The following is a 15,650-nucleotide window of genomic DNA, read 5'->3' as shown; positions in this document are numbered from 1 at the left end:
AAATGGGGGGAAATGAACGCAGTTTCTGATTGACCTGAGACTAACCAGTTAATAGATTTTCCCAGGAAAGGGTAGTTGACTGGCTGGGAACAGAAAACGTGAAAAGTGTTTTGCTACCTTTAATGTATGGCTGGAGGGAATTGATCCCAGTAATCTCTTAAAACTAACAAGCTTCAACTCTCTTGAAGGAATGTTGTATTCACTAAGGAAAAAATGTTGGGAGAAAAGTCTGAACTGATGGGAAAAGAGACAATAAGTGTGAAAGGAGGGGTTGAAATTTGGGTTCCTCTGAAAACAAAGCTTGAAACAACAAGATCTGGGTGTAACATGATATACTGGGAATGGGATCTGAGCAGGAAAAGAGTGATATCAGGGATGTGAACAAGGGAAATCCAAGTTTAGGAAGACTTAGCTAGCTGACTACTCCATGGTCAACATGGTTCCAAGACTACAAGAAATTACAAGAAATTTACTTTAATTTTCTTTCTTTTAAATGGTCAATTAGAAAATGAATTCTGTGCCTTCTTCAAGCAGAATTTTTCTTTCTCAATATTCTGTTCATTTGTGTAAGCATCTTAAACAACTGCTTGATAACAGAATAATTTTATGAGACTTATTTTTTACTTTAATGTTTAGTTGAGATTACTGAAAACTGGGCCTAAAGTGAAGTTTGTCCTGATTGGTACAAGTAGAGAATGGAGGACTAGGGATGGAATTAGAGATTATAGGGTACCACATTCAGTTCCTAATAAAACAAGTAAAGGGCAATGTCCCAAATAGATTGTAGAAAAAGATATTCATCTCTATTTAACATGTAAATTCAGCATTTTCTATATTAAATTAAAAATGAAAGAATGTTCCTATATTTGGTCTTTTAAAGACATTCCAGGTTGGTTAAGGAAACAAACACTGCCTATGAAATCATAACAACTTAATCATAAAAACCTGATTACTACTTAAATTTACAAGAATGTCAGTGCTAAGAATTATTTCCCTGGATCTCACTAGTGTACATGATAGTCATATGAATAGACCTGTGTGGCTATATCGCTGGTATCTAATTTAGAGAATAGATATATAGAGATTAGATCACATAGCTGAGTGTGATCTCAACTTTTCTACACACTCCCATGCCCCACACACCCAAAGACTTGTACTAATCCTTATAGATCCATTACTTTTCCTCCTCCCCTCTCTCAGAGTCTATTAAAATTTCTTTTCAAGTACTAATGTGATTCGCTTTAGAAAATATTGAGTTAAACCTAATTGTTGTCATTTAGCTTTTAGATAGAGAACCAAAAAAAACTTATTAAAAGTGTATTTTGGTATTCTTTGAAAATGGTAAGAAGTACATTATCATTGAGTCCCTGAATATACATTATATAAAGTATTTTGTGAGGAATTCCCTATACAAATCAGTACTCGAAGAAATAAATGACTTCTCTGAATGAGAATGAACTGGGAAATTTCAAAGTTTCAATCAGTGAATCAAAGATGAATCATAGCATTCTATAGAAAAAATAATCTTGATGTAATCTAGTCAACACCATTACATTTTTTCTTATACCAGCTGATAGTACTTTTAATTTTTTAATTTTTTTTATTAATTTTTATTAGTGAAACACCATGAGGTGCAGTTGTAGACTTACATACCTTTGTGCCTGGGTTTCATTTATACAAGAATCAAGTACCCATATCTCCACCAGTGCCCATTCTCCACCACCAAGGAACCCAGTGATCCTCCCACCCCCCACTCACCCCACCTCAGGGCATTCCCTTTTGCTTTTTCTTTGTTTTACGGTGTTGTGGTTTGCAATGGAGGTCAATACTATTACATTTTCAAAGAAGAACATAGGCCCCTATATGTTCAAGACACTACTACTGTCCTGCGGTTCTTCCCAGCATGTACCCTACTCCAAGCCAGCCCTTTGGAAATATGCTGGGAAGGACAACTGGATGTTCCTTTCCTCACACTGACCTGCAAGATTCTTGTTGATTCTCAGCCACATCAACTATTTCATTTGTTGCCTGATATCACCTCCTGTCCTTTATTTTTTTTTAAATATTTGATTTGTTTCTGGAACATAAAGAAAAAAATTAAATGGATGAATAAAACAAAAGCAAAATCAAACCTTTACACTCTGACATCAAAATAGTCCTTATAGGAGGGGAATTAAATGACTGAAATGGGTAGGGGAATGTTGTTAGTTGGTTGTGGACAGTAGCTGGATATTTGACAGTGCATGGAGTATGAATACAGAGTTGCTGAGATGAGGAACTCTGTACTTGAAGCGAATACAGTTTGTAAACTAGTCATCACAATTATATGTCCATATGAAATTTACCTACATATGCTTTGTGCCTTCCTTGCATGTATATGTTATGCATTCCTTTATCATGGCCTCAGAAATGTATCTGAGGGCACTCGGAAATTAGTTGAGCCCAAAGTATGGGGAGAGAGGTAGTAAAGAATTGGAGGAGGAAGAAATATGAGTTGGAGCTTAAGAGCCGTGTAAGAGGAATATATAGATATATATGTGTGTGTAAATACACATATATATGTATAAATATATATATGGGCTGGAGCCATAGCACAGTGGGTAAGACATTTGCCTTGCATGCGGCCAACCTGGGTTTGATTGCTCTGCTCCTCTCAGAGAGCCTGGCATGCTACTGAGAGTAACCCTCCCTCATGGCAAAGCCTGGCAGGCTACCTGAGATCTATTCAACATGCCATGAACAGTAACAACAAGTCTCACCATAGGGACGTTTCTGGTGCCCACTCGAGCAAATCAGTGAACAATGGGAGGACAGTGCTACGGTGCTATGGTTAATTCAAACGTTGTTTATGCAAAATTTGAAAGAATCAAATAAATATTCTATAAAACTGATTACACCTATTAAATTAATATAACTGTAAGTAGTGTTTAGAAATGAAGTTGAAGAATTTTAAGGCTATAGAAAGATATTGACAATATATCAAGAAACACTTGGATATTTGAGGAGCAAGAACACGTAGCTGTTGTCCTTTCTTAAGGTTATTTTTTTTGTCTTTAATAGAATATGCTTTCCCTGAGTTTTGTTAATAGCTTCCGTTTTTTAGAAAGCATCATAATAAATTATTTTTTTAAAAAAAGTAAAAAAACTTGTGTTTGTGAGTGGATTCTGTATGTTTGGAACCTGGGAAGTATTTTCCTATGTAAGTTACATTAAACATGATATTTATAACAGAAATACCATCTGCAGTACTATTCACAATAGCCAGAAGAAACTATGGTATGCCTACACAATTGAATACTACACAGTTGGCAGGAAAATCACATCATGAAGTTTGCTTATAAATGGATGTACAGGGAAGAATATCATGCTCAATGAAATCAGTCAGAAGGAAAGGGGTATACTGATTGGACTACCCCATTTTTTGTATATAAAAAACCAGAATATGAGACTAATACCCAAAGATAGCAGAAACACAGGCCAGGAGAACTGGTCAATGGTTTGACGCTTGCCACAAGTGCTGAAGGGGAGCATTTGGAATAAAGAAGGGACCGCTATGATAATGATAGTTGGAAGTGATTACTCTGGGTGAGAACTGAGTCCTGAACGTAGGTAAAGAAATAAACGTGAGATCCTCTCATTCTCTGTATTACAATCCATAATGCCCAAAGGATTAGAGAGAGAGAGAGAGAGAGAGGTGACTGCCATAGTTTAGAGACAGCAGGCTGTCAGGTGAGGTTTGGGGTTGGGAGAGGGAGTGATGGGAGAGAAACTGGGGACATTAGCAATGGAACTGTATACTAGTGGAGGTTAGGAGTTAAAATATCCTATGATTGAAACTGAGACATGAAAATGTTTGTAATTTGTGTCTCCTGCAGATTCAATATTAAAACATGATATTTTGTTTCTACCAACATGACTAACCTATGAATTTGCTGAAATTTATTTTTATCAACTTGGCTGGGCTCATTACATGGATGTCTGTGTGGTAAAATTTTTTTTCATTTTATGCGGACTGAAGAGACAAAAATCATAGGGTTGGGACTTCTGGTGGAAGGAGAGAAGAGCACAAAACACCCTGTTGACCACACCTCAGCAGGGTCACCTAACTTGCCTAATGACAGACCTCCTTCACTGATTTCTTCTTTTGTAATGTGGAAAAATGAAAAGATTTTGCAGGCTGACAGGGGGTTGTCCCCTCCAGTTCACACTGTTTTCATTTCCATCAGAATTGTTTAAAGATTATTTGAAAAATTTGGAGCTTAATGATTTGTTCTCACATATTTCCCCTACATGGTGTCAGTGGGCATTGATCCAGGAAGGCCAGCATGAAAAAGTTGAGGTGTATGTCTTAACCACCAATGCCAACACTACTATAAGTATGGAACCCAGAGTACAATAGTAAAACTTCAAAATGGGTTTGTCAAGGAAATCGGTGGGAATGCAGGGAGAAATGGGTAATTTGTTGGTGGAGGGATGCAGACACTGGTGGTGTGATTAGAATTGGAATATTGTATGACAAATCTCCATTATAAATGACTTTGAAAATCAAAATTGCCTATATTTAAAATAAAAGAGAAGTCAACTTATGTCTATAATTCAAGAAAGCTTATCTTGGCAAATTTTGGCAGGGAGACCATAGTTGGTAGAGAGAGGGAGAAAGAAAGGGAGAGTTGACAGTCGGGAAGAGAAGCCAGGATATAATGGAAGAGATGAAAACTGATCTTAGAAGATTTGGAGCCATCAGAGTTTAGAGAGTTAAATGGTGAGAACATTGCAGTTTAGATACTTAAATAGTGAGATTGGTTTCATTCATCAGCACTGTATACATAGAAAGAGTTCAAACACCTCACAGATATTCATGCTATAATAATTAACAAGGGAAGCGTTTTTTCCTGAAGCTCTATGTAAGGATAATATATTGCCAGGAAGAATGATAAGAAGTTGTTTCTCTTTTTCACAGATTAATACATTAGAGATGAAAACTTTAATACAAAGGAATCTATGATCTTGTCCTGTTGCTCTGTTTTCTTGTCATCATTCCATTCTCCCCCATGACCCTACCTAATCAGGGCTCTCGACATTTCTCAGCAGTGTCACCACATAGCCTCAGAGCATGTGTTAACTGCAGGTAGCTCACAGCTCTCATGTTTGGCCCCCATCCAAGCCAGAGCCATCCTTCTGAAACCAAGGATATTTGCTGAAGGCCAGTTCTTCCTTGAAATGGCAGTCATGGTTTACCTCTTCTTAATCATTGTGTTTACATATTTAGATGAATGTCACTATACTAGTGACAGGTATTTTCCAAACTAAGAAAAGCATAAACATTTCCCTTTCCCCCACGAATTTTGGGCTAGTTATTTTCTATCCACTGCTAATTATATGTGATAATAAGGAAATAGATCTGAAGTAAAAACAAGTACATTTGTCAATTTGGTGCCATGACTAGTCAGTCTGAGTATAAGTATAAATTTCTAGAAAAAAAAAAGCAGAAGAAAAGGAGTTGGTTGCTAGCAAAGATTGCCAAACCTCTGCCAAGAAATCCTTTGAAAATAATAATTCTGACTATGGACTGAACATGATTGCCACTCAATGCCTCTTTTGCAGATCACAACACCCAAAAGGAGAGAGAGAAAAAAAGGAAATGCCCTGCCACAGAGGCAGGGTGGGATGGGGGGGATCTGTGTGAGAGGGATACTGGAATACATGGTGGTGGAAAATGGGCACTGGCGGAGGAATGGGCATTTGATCATTGTATAATCGAAACCCAAGAACAAAAATTTGTAAATGTACAACTGTACATTATGGTGTTTTACTAATAAAAATTTAAAAAAATAAAATAAAATAAAAATTGTTTCGTCTGCCAGAGATCAGCAGATGGGAACCTGAGTGAAGGCAAAAGATTAAATCGGTTGACTTTTATTTTTCCTTGAGTATATTAATTTGATTTTGGAGTCAATTTATATGACAGTTCATCAAGACACAGAAATTTTCAGCACTTCTCTTGTTTAAAAGTATAGTGTTACACCATATCTCTCTCACATTATTTTTATTTCTGATAGTTTGACACAGAAGATAAGTCAAAATCATAGATAAATGTAAATTATTTAAATACTGTTTTGATTATTTAAAATTACATTATAGAATTACTAGAATTTCATAAATTTTAAGATTATGGATAATCAACATGCATGTATCATATTACACTCACAATTGAAAGGCCTCCTCTGTCATTCACTATTTTTCAGTTTTTCTACTTTGATTACACCTTTCCATCTGGTAACTAAATAGTCTTATAGTTCTAAAGTTTGTTTTTATGGCTTTGAAAAGATCCAAATTATACAATTTTTAACATTGGATGAAACTAGAGTATATCATGCATGTAAAGTTAGCCTTAAGGAAAGGAACAGATACAGAGAGATTTTTCTCATATGTGGGATGTAAAGACACACAGCAAGGTAGCAACAAAGGTTCAAGGACAATGTAAGGGGAGAACTGATCCACACAGTTGAGTCAGGGGTTTGGGAGGGAGGGATTCTGGGGGTTTGGGGGAGAGGGAGGGTTTATTTTTTGAGACAATGAGGAGTGTCATGTTGTAATAATGTGTATGAGGAACCATTGTTAATTGAATTATAAATCATAGAATATTAATATTGTTTTTGACTTTTGTCGGTCTCATTTTATTCTTTTAATTTGTTTTCTCCATATGCCACATATGCATGAACTTGTATGATGCCTATCTTTCCCTGCCTGGCTTATGTCACTAAACATATTATCCTCATGTTATGCTTTTTTATACAAATAATAAGAAGATTTCACTTCATATAATTGAGTAGGATTCCATTGCTTTACACCCTTTCATTTTCAAAATTTGGGGATTAAAACATACAAATATTGATTTTAACAATGCTCTGGTGTTTTAAAATTTTTAGTTCAGTGAAGAAAAGGTAAAGGCCCTCCCGTTGATCGTCGATTTACTCGAGCGGGCCCAGTAACGTCTCCATTGGAGACTTCGTTGTTACTGTGTTTGGCATATCGAATACTCTCGGTAGCTTGACGGGCTCTCCGAGAGTGGCAGAGGAATCGAACTCGGGTCGGTCATGTTGGCCGCTTGTAAGGCGAACGCCCTACCGCTGTGAAGAAAAATAGATTTTATTGAACAACACTTAGAAACTTGTGAAACAGGCATAGGGTGGAATGGAATATATGTTCAAGAGAGAACACTTGTTTTACAAAGCAAGCAAGGAGTGACATACAGAAAGGAAGTACGGTATTTCTTTAAGGAAGAACACAAGATTGAGGACCAAGCCCACTCTGGTAGTTTAGGAATAAGAACTTGGAGTGGTATGAACTTAACTTGTACACTTTAGGGGAGAACCTGAGTGAAACAAATAGAAGTACGTTCAGAAGAATGATAAACTGGAGTCTATACTTTGAGTGAGGAGGGTAGAGAGTTCTTTGGGGAGATCTGGACTATGGAGAACAGTAATATTATAACATTAATGATAGTATCTTACCGTGGGATTCCAAAAAAAATCTTTAAGAGTGGCGTCAGAAATGATAACATTCTTAGGTATTTGGATTTCCTGTGGAAACTACTGGGAAGCTGAGTTTATGCTCTGGATGCCTCTGCCTGAAACAAGGTCAACAAATCATGAATGAAAAATTACAAGTTACATGCATCAAGGATTCTGATCCCAGTGGAAGGCTAGCTTTTGGGTGGACAATTTCTACTGCTGGCCTGATTTAGATTCTGATCCTGGGATACGTAACAGAAAGGAGGTAGTGACAGGTATCCTCAGAAGTGAAGCCTCTGAGACAGAATTCATTCATGCCAACTTATGGGTTATCAATGTTTGCTCATGGCCGCTACCATTATAACATGCCATTCAATGATTCTGTGGTTTCAATTTACTGTGTCAATGTAAAGATGAAGTTTCTAAATGGAAGGTAAAAATCTGAGGCCCTCAAGATGATGAATTATGGGGAGGCGGGTGGAGCTGGAGCTATAGTACAGCAGGTAGGGCATTTGCCTTGCACACGGCCTACCCAGGTTAGATTCCCAGCATCCTGTATGGTCCCCCCAAGCACCGTGAGGAGGAATTCCTGACTGCAGAGCCAGGAGTAACCCCTGTGCATCGTCAGGTGTGACCCAAAAACGCAAAAACAAAAAGATGATGCCTTACCTTTAGATATTTTGAAGTCAAGTAGAAACAGCCAGGAAGCTCACCAGAAAAGAGTTCTCCTGGGTCGAAAACATCATCACCTCTTGCGTGAGAGCATAGAGAAAATAACGTTTCCATTTTATGCCATGTTAAAGCAAGCCAGACATGATCTTGGAAAGTTTGTCAAAGGAAAGCATGGCTATAGGAAGGATAAGATGACAACTGAATCTTAGAGGTAAAATATACAAGTGAAGAAAAGGTCAAGAAGTAGGCGGTACGATGGCGACCAGGTATACTAAGAAAAGCATTTTTTAAAAAATAAAATGCAATGAGACATCAAAAAAGACCTTTTTAAATGTTTAAGATCAGGGATACAACTCAGGGATAGAGCATTTGCCTTCCATTGTATGATGATCTGGGATTGATCCTTAGCATTGCAAACAGCATTATTTTTTAATTTTTAATTTCTTTCTTTCTTGCTTATTTGCTTGCTTGTTTTTCTTGTTTTTTTTTTTTTTGGATCGCACTGGCTATGCATAGGGGTTATTTTTAATTTTAAAAAAATTATAATTTTTATTTTTTACCTGTGGTTTAAAATGAAATCTAAAATATTTTAGAGTAAATATATGTGAAGAAGAATAAAATTCACGGGAACTATTTAGTGTTCTTAACGATACAGCAGTCAGAATTTTGAGGTTAATTTTATGGGTAGTGCATAAATAATTTTTCCCCATTATGTGGGCTGTCTTTTTATGATGGTCACCATTTTTTCTAAGTTGCAGCAACGTCTTAGTTTAATGTAGTCTCATTTGTTTATCTTCATTTCCTCTTCCTTGGTCAGTGGTGTTTCATTCTAGAAGTTTCCCTTAGCTTTAATGTCATGGAGGGATCGTCCCACATTTTTCTCCATATATCTTAAGAATTCAGGTATGTGCTTATAATAAAGTTGTTTTGAAATTTTTATCTTTGGAGATAGCTTGAAATTCAAGTGATAGTGCTGGCATTGGAATTATAGGTGATAGTGATGGTATGTTTGATATTCTTTTTCTTTAAAAAATTTATTATAGGTAAGGTCATATATTTAAAATGGTATTAACATTTATAGTCTTGGTATAAAGTTACCTCATAGCACCACCAGCAAAGTGTCTATTACTCTTCACCCCCGTGATACTATATCAGACCCTATCCTAATAAATGCCTGTATCAGTCCTTTAGAGACCAAGTTGATGAAAATGGTACATATCTAAGTTTATGTACAAGATCCATTCTGCAAAGGTGCTACTTTGAGAATCTATCTCTAAACTGGAGCCAGTTTCAATATATCACTGTTATATATTTTTTCTTTGCTTTTGGAAGTCGTAGGAAGCAAACATTCCCTCCACAGTAGAGTTCCATTCTTGTATACTTGACAAGGAAGGAACTTGACATCATGCTCCTTATAAGATAGTTCACATGAGATGTAGGAGGGGAATAAGTCTTTGAAGTATTTGTCTGGAAAAAGCGAAAACGTGAGAGTGTGAAAGGAAGAGAAAGAGAGAGAGAGAGAGAGAGAGAGAGAGAGAGAGAGACATAAAAAGAAAGAGAGAGACAGAGGGGGGATGGAAAGAAAATGTCTGCCACAGAGCCTAGAGGTAGGTTGGGGAAGTTGACAGGAGGGAAACTGGGGCCATTGGTCGTGGAAAATGGGCACTGGGAGAGGGATGGGTGTTGGATTATTGTATGACTGAAACCTGATTAGGAATAGCTTTGTATCTGTATCTCATTGGTGACTCAATTTAAAAAAATAAAAAAATAAATATATAAATAAAAACAACAAGAACAAAAAAAATTTTAAAAAGATTAGGATCAATGTTGAGGTTAAAAAATTCTTGTCATGGGAAAAGTGATTAGATATATTAAATAACCAGAGTTTATGTGAGGATGATATAGCAGCAAAGTTCTTATGTTCTTGAGGGTGAGGGTATATACTTCTCTGTTTTATCATTTATAGTAGCAGTTCATCTCTCCTTGTTTGCACACCTGAAGCAATATGACTTTTCAGTCTTTTCTCTCAAGATGTGTATTCTATTAAGTCATCTCTTGTTTCTATAACGTTTCCAGAGCTGAAGAAAACTTGTGACCACATTCAGGAGGCCCCAAGGGTACCAGCTAGAGGAAATCCAAATAAAAATACCCCACAACACATCCTGATCAAAATGACCAAAACCTTAGACAGAGACAAAATTCTGAAAGCAACAAGATCAAAGAAAGAAATCTCTTACAAATGAGCATCCTTAAAATTTACAGCTGATTTTTCTGATGAAACCCACATGGCCCGAAAACAGTGGTGGGACATAGTGAAAAAACTCAATGAAATAAAGTTTAAATAAAAAAAAAAGAATTTAGGTATGATATTGAGGTTTTTAATACATTTGATCTGACTTTGTGCCTGGCACTATAAAGAGGTCTGAGTTCAATTTTTTTTTTTTGCCTGTTGCTGTCCAGGTTTCCCAGCACCACTTGTTGAAGAGACTTCCTTGCTCAACTTCATATTTCTTGAGCCTTTATGAAAGATTAGGTAATAATAATCTGAGGGCCAGCGTCAGGATATTTGACTATATTCCATTGATGTGAGGCCTGTCTTTATCTGAATATCATGATATTTTGATTACTACGACTTTGTAGTAGGGTTGCAAGTTGGGGAAGCTGTTCCCTTCTTCTTTTTAACAAATATTGCTTTAGCTTTTCATGGGAGTTTATTGTTGTGTATGAGTTTCAAGAGTATTTAATCTATTTCTTTGAAAAATGTTATGGCTATCCTTATAGGAAGTGCAGTAAATCTTTATAGAGCTTTGGTGTGTATTGCCATTTTGACAGTGTTAATCCTCTCAATCCATGAGCATGGGATGTGATTCCATTTCCTCATATACTCTCTTATTTCGTGAAGTAGAGTTTTTAGGGTTTTTTTTTGTATAGTTCCTTAAAATTTTATCATTTATCACTTAACTTCCCCTTAGTCATCGATTTGCTCGAGCGGGCGCAAGTAACATCTCCATTTGTCCCTGTCGCGTGCTAGTGTAGCCCAATGGCATCTGTTCGAACCGGGAACATGAAGGGCCTCAAACCGATCGTTCATGATCTTGACGAAGAAGTCTGACCATCTGGAAGGTGGGCGGCCACGCGGTCTTTTGACATCCCAGGGAATCCAGTCAGTAACAGCTCTAGTCCAGTGGTCGTCTTTAAATCTCATTACGTGACCAGCCCATCCAATTTTCGACAACTTGGCATAAGAGACAGCGTCCCTGATTCTTGATCGGCGAAAGATGTCAGAACTCCGGATTATCTCTCTCATTTGAGTGAAACCTGATATTCCAAGCATAGCTCTTTCTATTCTTCTTTGGGAGACCTGAATACCATTCTCATCTTGTTTGCGTAGGGCCCAGGTCTCTGAGGCATATATTAATGCAGGAAGAACAGTGGAATCAAATAGATGTGCCCGGAGCCGGAGGTTCTTCTTCCTCTTAGCTATTTCTTCGACGTTTTTGAAGGCATTCCAAGCCGCTCTCTTCCTCCTGCACAGCTCGGGTGCCAGGTCATTTGTCATGTTGACCTCTCGACATAGGTACACATAGCTGTTGCATTCGGAGACAGTCATTCCATTGAGAGCGAATGGGGCATCAGGAACAAGGCTGTTTCGCATAAACATTGACTTCGTAAGATTCAGCTGTAATCCTACCTTTCCACACTCACGGTCAAAGTCGGCCAGCATTTGTGCTGCTTGGCTGATGTTTGGTGTTATTAAAATAATGTCATCAGCAAAGTGGAGGTGGTGTAGTTGCGGAGCATCTATCTTCAGTCCCATTATGTCCCATTCCAGTCGTCGCATGATGTTCTCGAGGGTGGCACTGAAGAGTTTTGGTGAAATGGTATCACCCTGCTGCACCCCTCTCTTGACATCAACGATCACTTCTTTGTAGAATGGTGAGATCCTGCTAGTGAATCTGTAATACAGCTCACGGAGGATCCTGATGTACTGGTCTTGAATGCCCTGATTGGCTAGGGCTTCAATGACCACTTCCGTCTCAACAGAATCAAAGGCCTTGTTTAAATCAATGAACATTAAACAGTGGCATCTTGAACTCCAGAGAAACCTCAATGAGCTTGGTTATCGCGTGGATATGGTCGATGGTGCTGAATCCTTTGCGGAACCCTGCTTGCTCGTATGGTTGTCCTTCATCTAGTGTTCTGCCAATCCTATTTAGGATGACTCGAGTGAACAACTTGTAGATGACAGACAATAGGCAGATCGGGCGATAGTTGCCAATGTCATGGATGTCTCCCTTCTTGAACAGTAGTACGGTCCTGCTGGTTTTCCATTGAGACGGAAACTTGCATTCAGACAGGTAGCGAGTGAAGAGCCGAGCCAGTGTATTGATGAGTACTGACGGCAGGTTCTTCAGGTGTTCAGGTCTGACCTTGACTGGGCAGGGTGCTGTTGGTTTCTTTACCAACGAAATGGCGTGTCGGATTTCGGAAGGGAGAACTTTGGGAAGGACATATCCATCCTGTGTAATTTGGTATGTCGGCAAGTGGACATGGTTATCGAAGAGATTTAAGTAGAAGTCATGGTAATCTTCTCCATTGCCATTCTGGAGGATGTGATGGATCCATCAGGACGTCGGAGGGCAGTCATCTTGGTCTTATAGTTGGCGAAGGACAGGCGGGCGTTACGAATACTTTTCCTGGCTTCTGCCGCATCTACCAGTACTTCTGCTCTTCTCTCTTTGAGGTCTTCCTTGATCGCATCTCTGCACTGCTTTGCGAGCTCGGATGTTAGCTTGCGGTTGCCTGAGGCATGCGCCAAACCACGCTGGCAAATTAGCTCAAGAGTTTTCGAAGATAGGCCATTTTTTGTGGCTATCTCTCTCTTGGCTTTCCTCACACATTCATGGAGGTGCTGAACCAGTGGATCGTATTCCTCGTCAATGTTGTCAACAATGGCATCTTCCCATGTTGCCGCAATAGTACCAAAGTATAGTTCCTTAACATTTTAGTTGATTCTAATATAATATACTCGATTTTCTGAGGTATTATTGTGAATGGGATTGTTTTTCTCTATCTCTTTTTTTCTCTTTCATTTGAAATATATGGGAAAGCCATGGACTACCGGATATTGATTGTGTAATATGCTACTTTACTAAACAAATCTATTGTTCCCAGGAGCTTTTTTGTAGGTTCTTTGGGATTTTCCAAGTATAGTATCATGTTATCTCCAAATAGTAAAAGCTTGAGTTCTTCCTTTTTTATATGGATGCCCTTGATATCTTTTCTTTTTACCGAAATCCTATGGCAAGTACTTCAAGTACTATGTTGAATAGGTGTCGTGAGAGTGGGTAACTTCTTTTGTGCCTAATTGTATTCTGGGATTCTAGCTCATTGATTTCTGCTCCAAACCTTTAGTTTTCTCCCCGTTGAGAATAATGCTTGCTGTGGGTTTGTGGTAGTTTGCTTTGACTAGATTGAAGAAAGTACTTTCAACTCCCATTTTCTTAAGAGTTTTTCACCATGAATGGGTGCTGGATCTCATCAAATGCTTTATCTACATCTATCGATATGATGATATGACTTTTATCTTTATTTTATTGAGATGGTGTATTCTGTTGATTGACTAGAGAATGTTAAGCCATCCTTGCATCCCCAAGATAAACCTACTTGGTCATAGTGTGTGATCTTTTGTTGAGTTTCTGGATTCTCTTTGCTGGTATTTTCTTGAGAATCTGTGTATCTGTATTCATCAAGGAAATAGGTCTGTAATTTTCATTTTTTGTGGTGTCTCTGTCTGCTTTGAGTATTAGGGTGATCTTTGCCTCATAGAAGCTATTTGGGAGCATTTCTGTTTCTTCAATTTCCTGGAAAATCTTAAAAATGTTGTCAGCAGTTCCTCTTTAAAGGATTGAAATATTTCACTATTGAATCCATCTGGGCCAAGGATTCTGTTTGGGGGGATATTTTGACCATCATTTCAATTTCCTTGGTAGTGATAGGTTCAAGTATTCCAAATCTTCTTGGTTCAGCCTTGGGAGGTAATTGGAATCCATTAATTTATCAATTTGTTAAAGATTCTCTCATTTCCTGCTGCAAAGATTCTCAAAATAATCTCTGATGATCCTATGGATTTCTGTAGTTTCTATTAGGATACCCCCCTTTGCATTTCTGATTCGATTTATTAGAATTCTTTCTGTTTCTTTGAGAGGCTTCTAGAGGTTTATTGATCTTGTTTATTTTCTCAAAGAAACAGCTTTTGCTTTTATTGGTCTTCTGGATTGTATTTTGGGTTTCTAGCTCATTGATTTCTACTATAAATTTTATTATTTCCTTGCTCCAGCCTAGTTTGCACTCCTTTTGTTGGTCATTTTCCAAAATCTTGAGCTCTAATTTATTCATGTAGGCCCTTTCTTTCTTCCTGATAAATTCTGGCAGAGGTATAATCTTTCCTCTTAACACTGCTTTTGCTGTGTCCCACAAGTTCTGGTAGCTCGCGTCCTCATTCTCATTTGTTTCTGGAACCTTTTTATTTCCTCTTTGATTTCTTCTCTAAGCCAACGGTTGTTCATTACTTCACTTAAGTAAAATATTTCCTTGCTGAGATTTATTCTGTTTGATCTATTGAGAAGTGACAAAGTAGTGTTGAAATCTCCACCTAGTACTGTTTTGCTATCAATGTTTTTCTATAAGTCTATTAGAAGTTGTTTTTAAGTATTTTGCTGGTCTGTCATTGAGCATCTACATTGAGGAGGGTGAGTTCTTTTTGATGTAAAGATCCCATGATCATGCAGAAATGACATTCACTGTCTCTTATAACCTTTAGCCTGAAGTCCATGTGGTCTGATACTAGTATGGCTACTCCAGCTTTGTGGAGGTGTTCTTTTCTTGAATACTTGTTTTCCAGCCTTTTACTTTTAGCCCATGGTTGCTTTGATTGCTCAGATATGTTTCTTGCAGGTATCAGAATGTTGGGTTCAGTGTTCTAATTCATCTTCCTATTCTGTGCCTCTGAATTGGCACATTTAGTCCATAGACATTGAGAGAGATTGTTGTTATGGGGATTTGTGCTATCTTTATGTAGAATTTTTGTACTTGTGGGGATTGCCTTAGCTTAAAGTAGCCGTGTTAGTTCTTCTTGCAACAAAAATATGGAGCTCTTTACAAGTTTGCATGTCATCTCTGTGCAAGGACCATGCTCATCATTGTATCATTTCAATTTTAGTATATGTGTAACCAAACCTAGTAGGAGTTATTTTTTCTGTTCTGATTAATTTGAGTGTTGTCCTTACTTACCCTATGGCAGACAGTGGTACCTAATCAAAGAAAGTATTTCAAAGCAGCTTGATAGATTTAGAACTTTAATGTCCCAGAAAGAAAAATATGGTTTTTACCATATTATCTTTTACCATAATCAAGGCATCAGTTTTACAAAATAATTCTTTTGGAAGATGTTATATGAGTCCT

The 15,650-nt window shown here is 37.7% G+C and overlaps 1 pseudogene; it reads right to left on the bottom strand.

Annotated features, from left to right (window-relative positions):
- Positions 1–15,328: 15,328 nt before the first annotated feature.
- On the bottom strand, positions 15,329–15,425 carry LOC130036984 (uncharacterized; annotated as a pseudogene).
- Positions 15,426–15,650: the final 225 nt, after the last annotated feature.

This window comes from Sorex fumeus, unplaced genomic scaffold, assembly GCF_029834395.1.
Source record: "Sorex fumeus unplaced genomic scaffold, SorFum_2.1 ptg000070l, whole genome shotgun sequence".
NCBI lineage: Eukaryota > Metazoa > Chordata > Mammalia > Eulipotyphla > Soricidae > Sorex > Sorex fumeus.
Note: the sequence above shows the minus strand (reverse complement) of the source record. Positions and strands in the feature narration are given on the sequence as shown.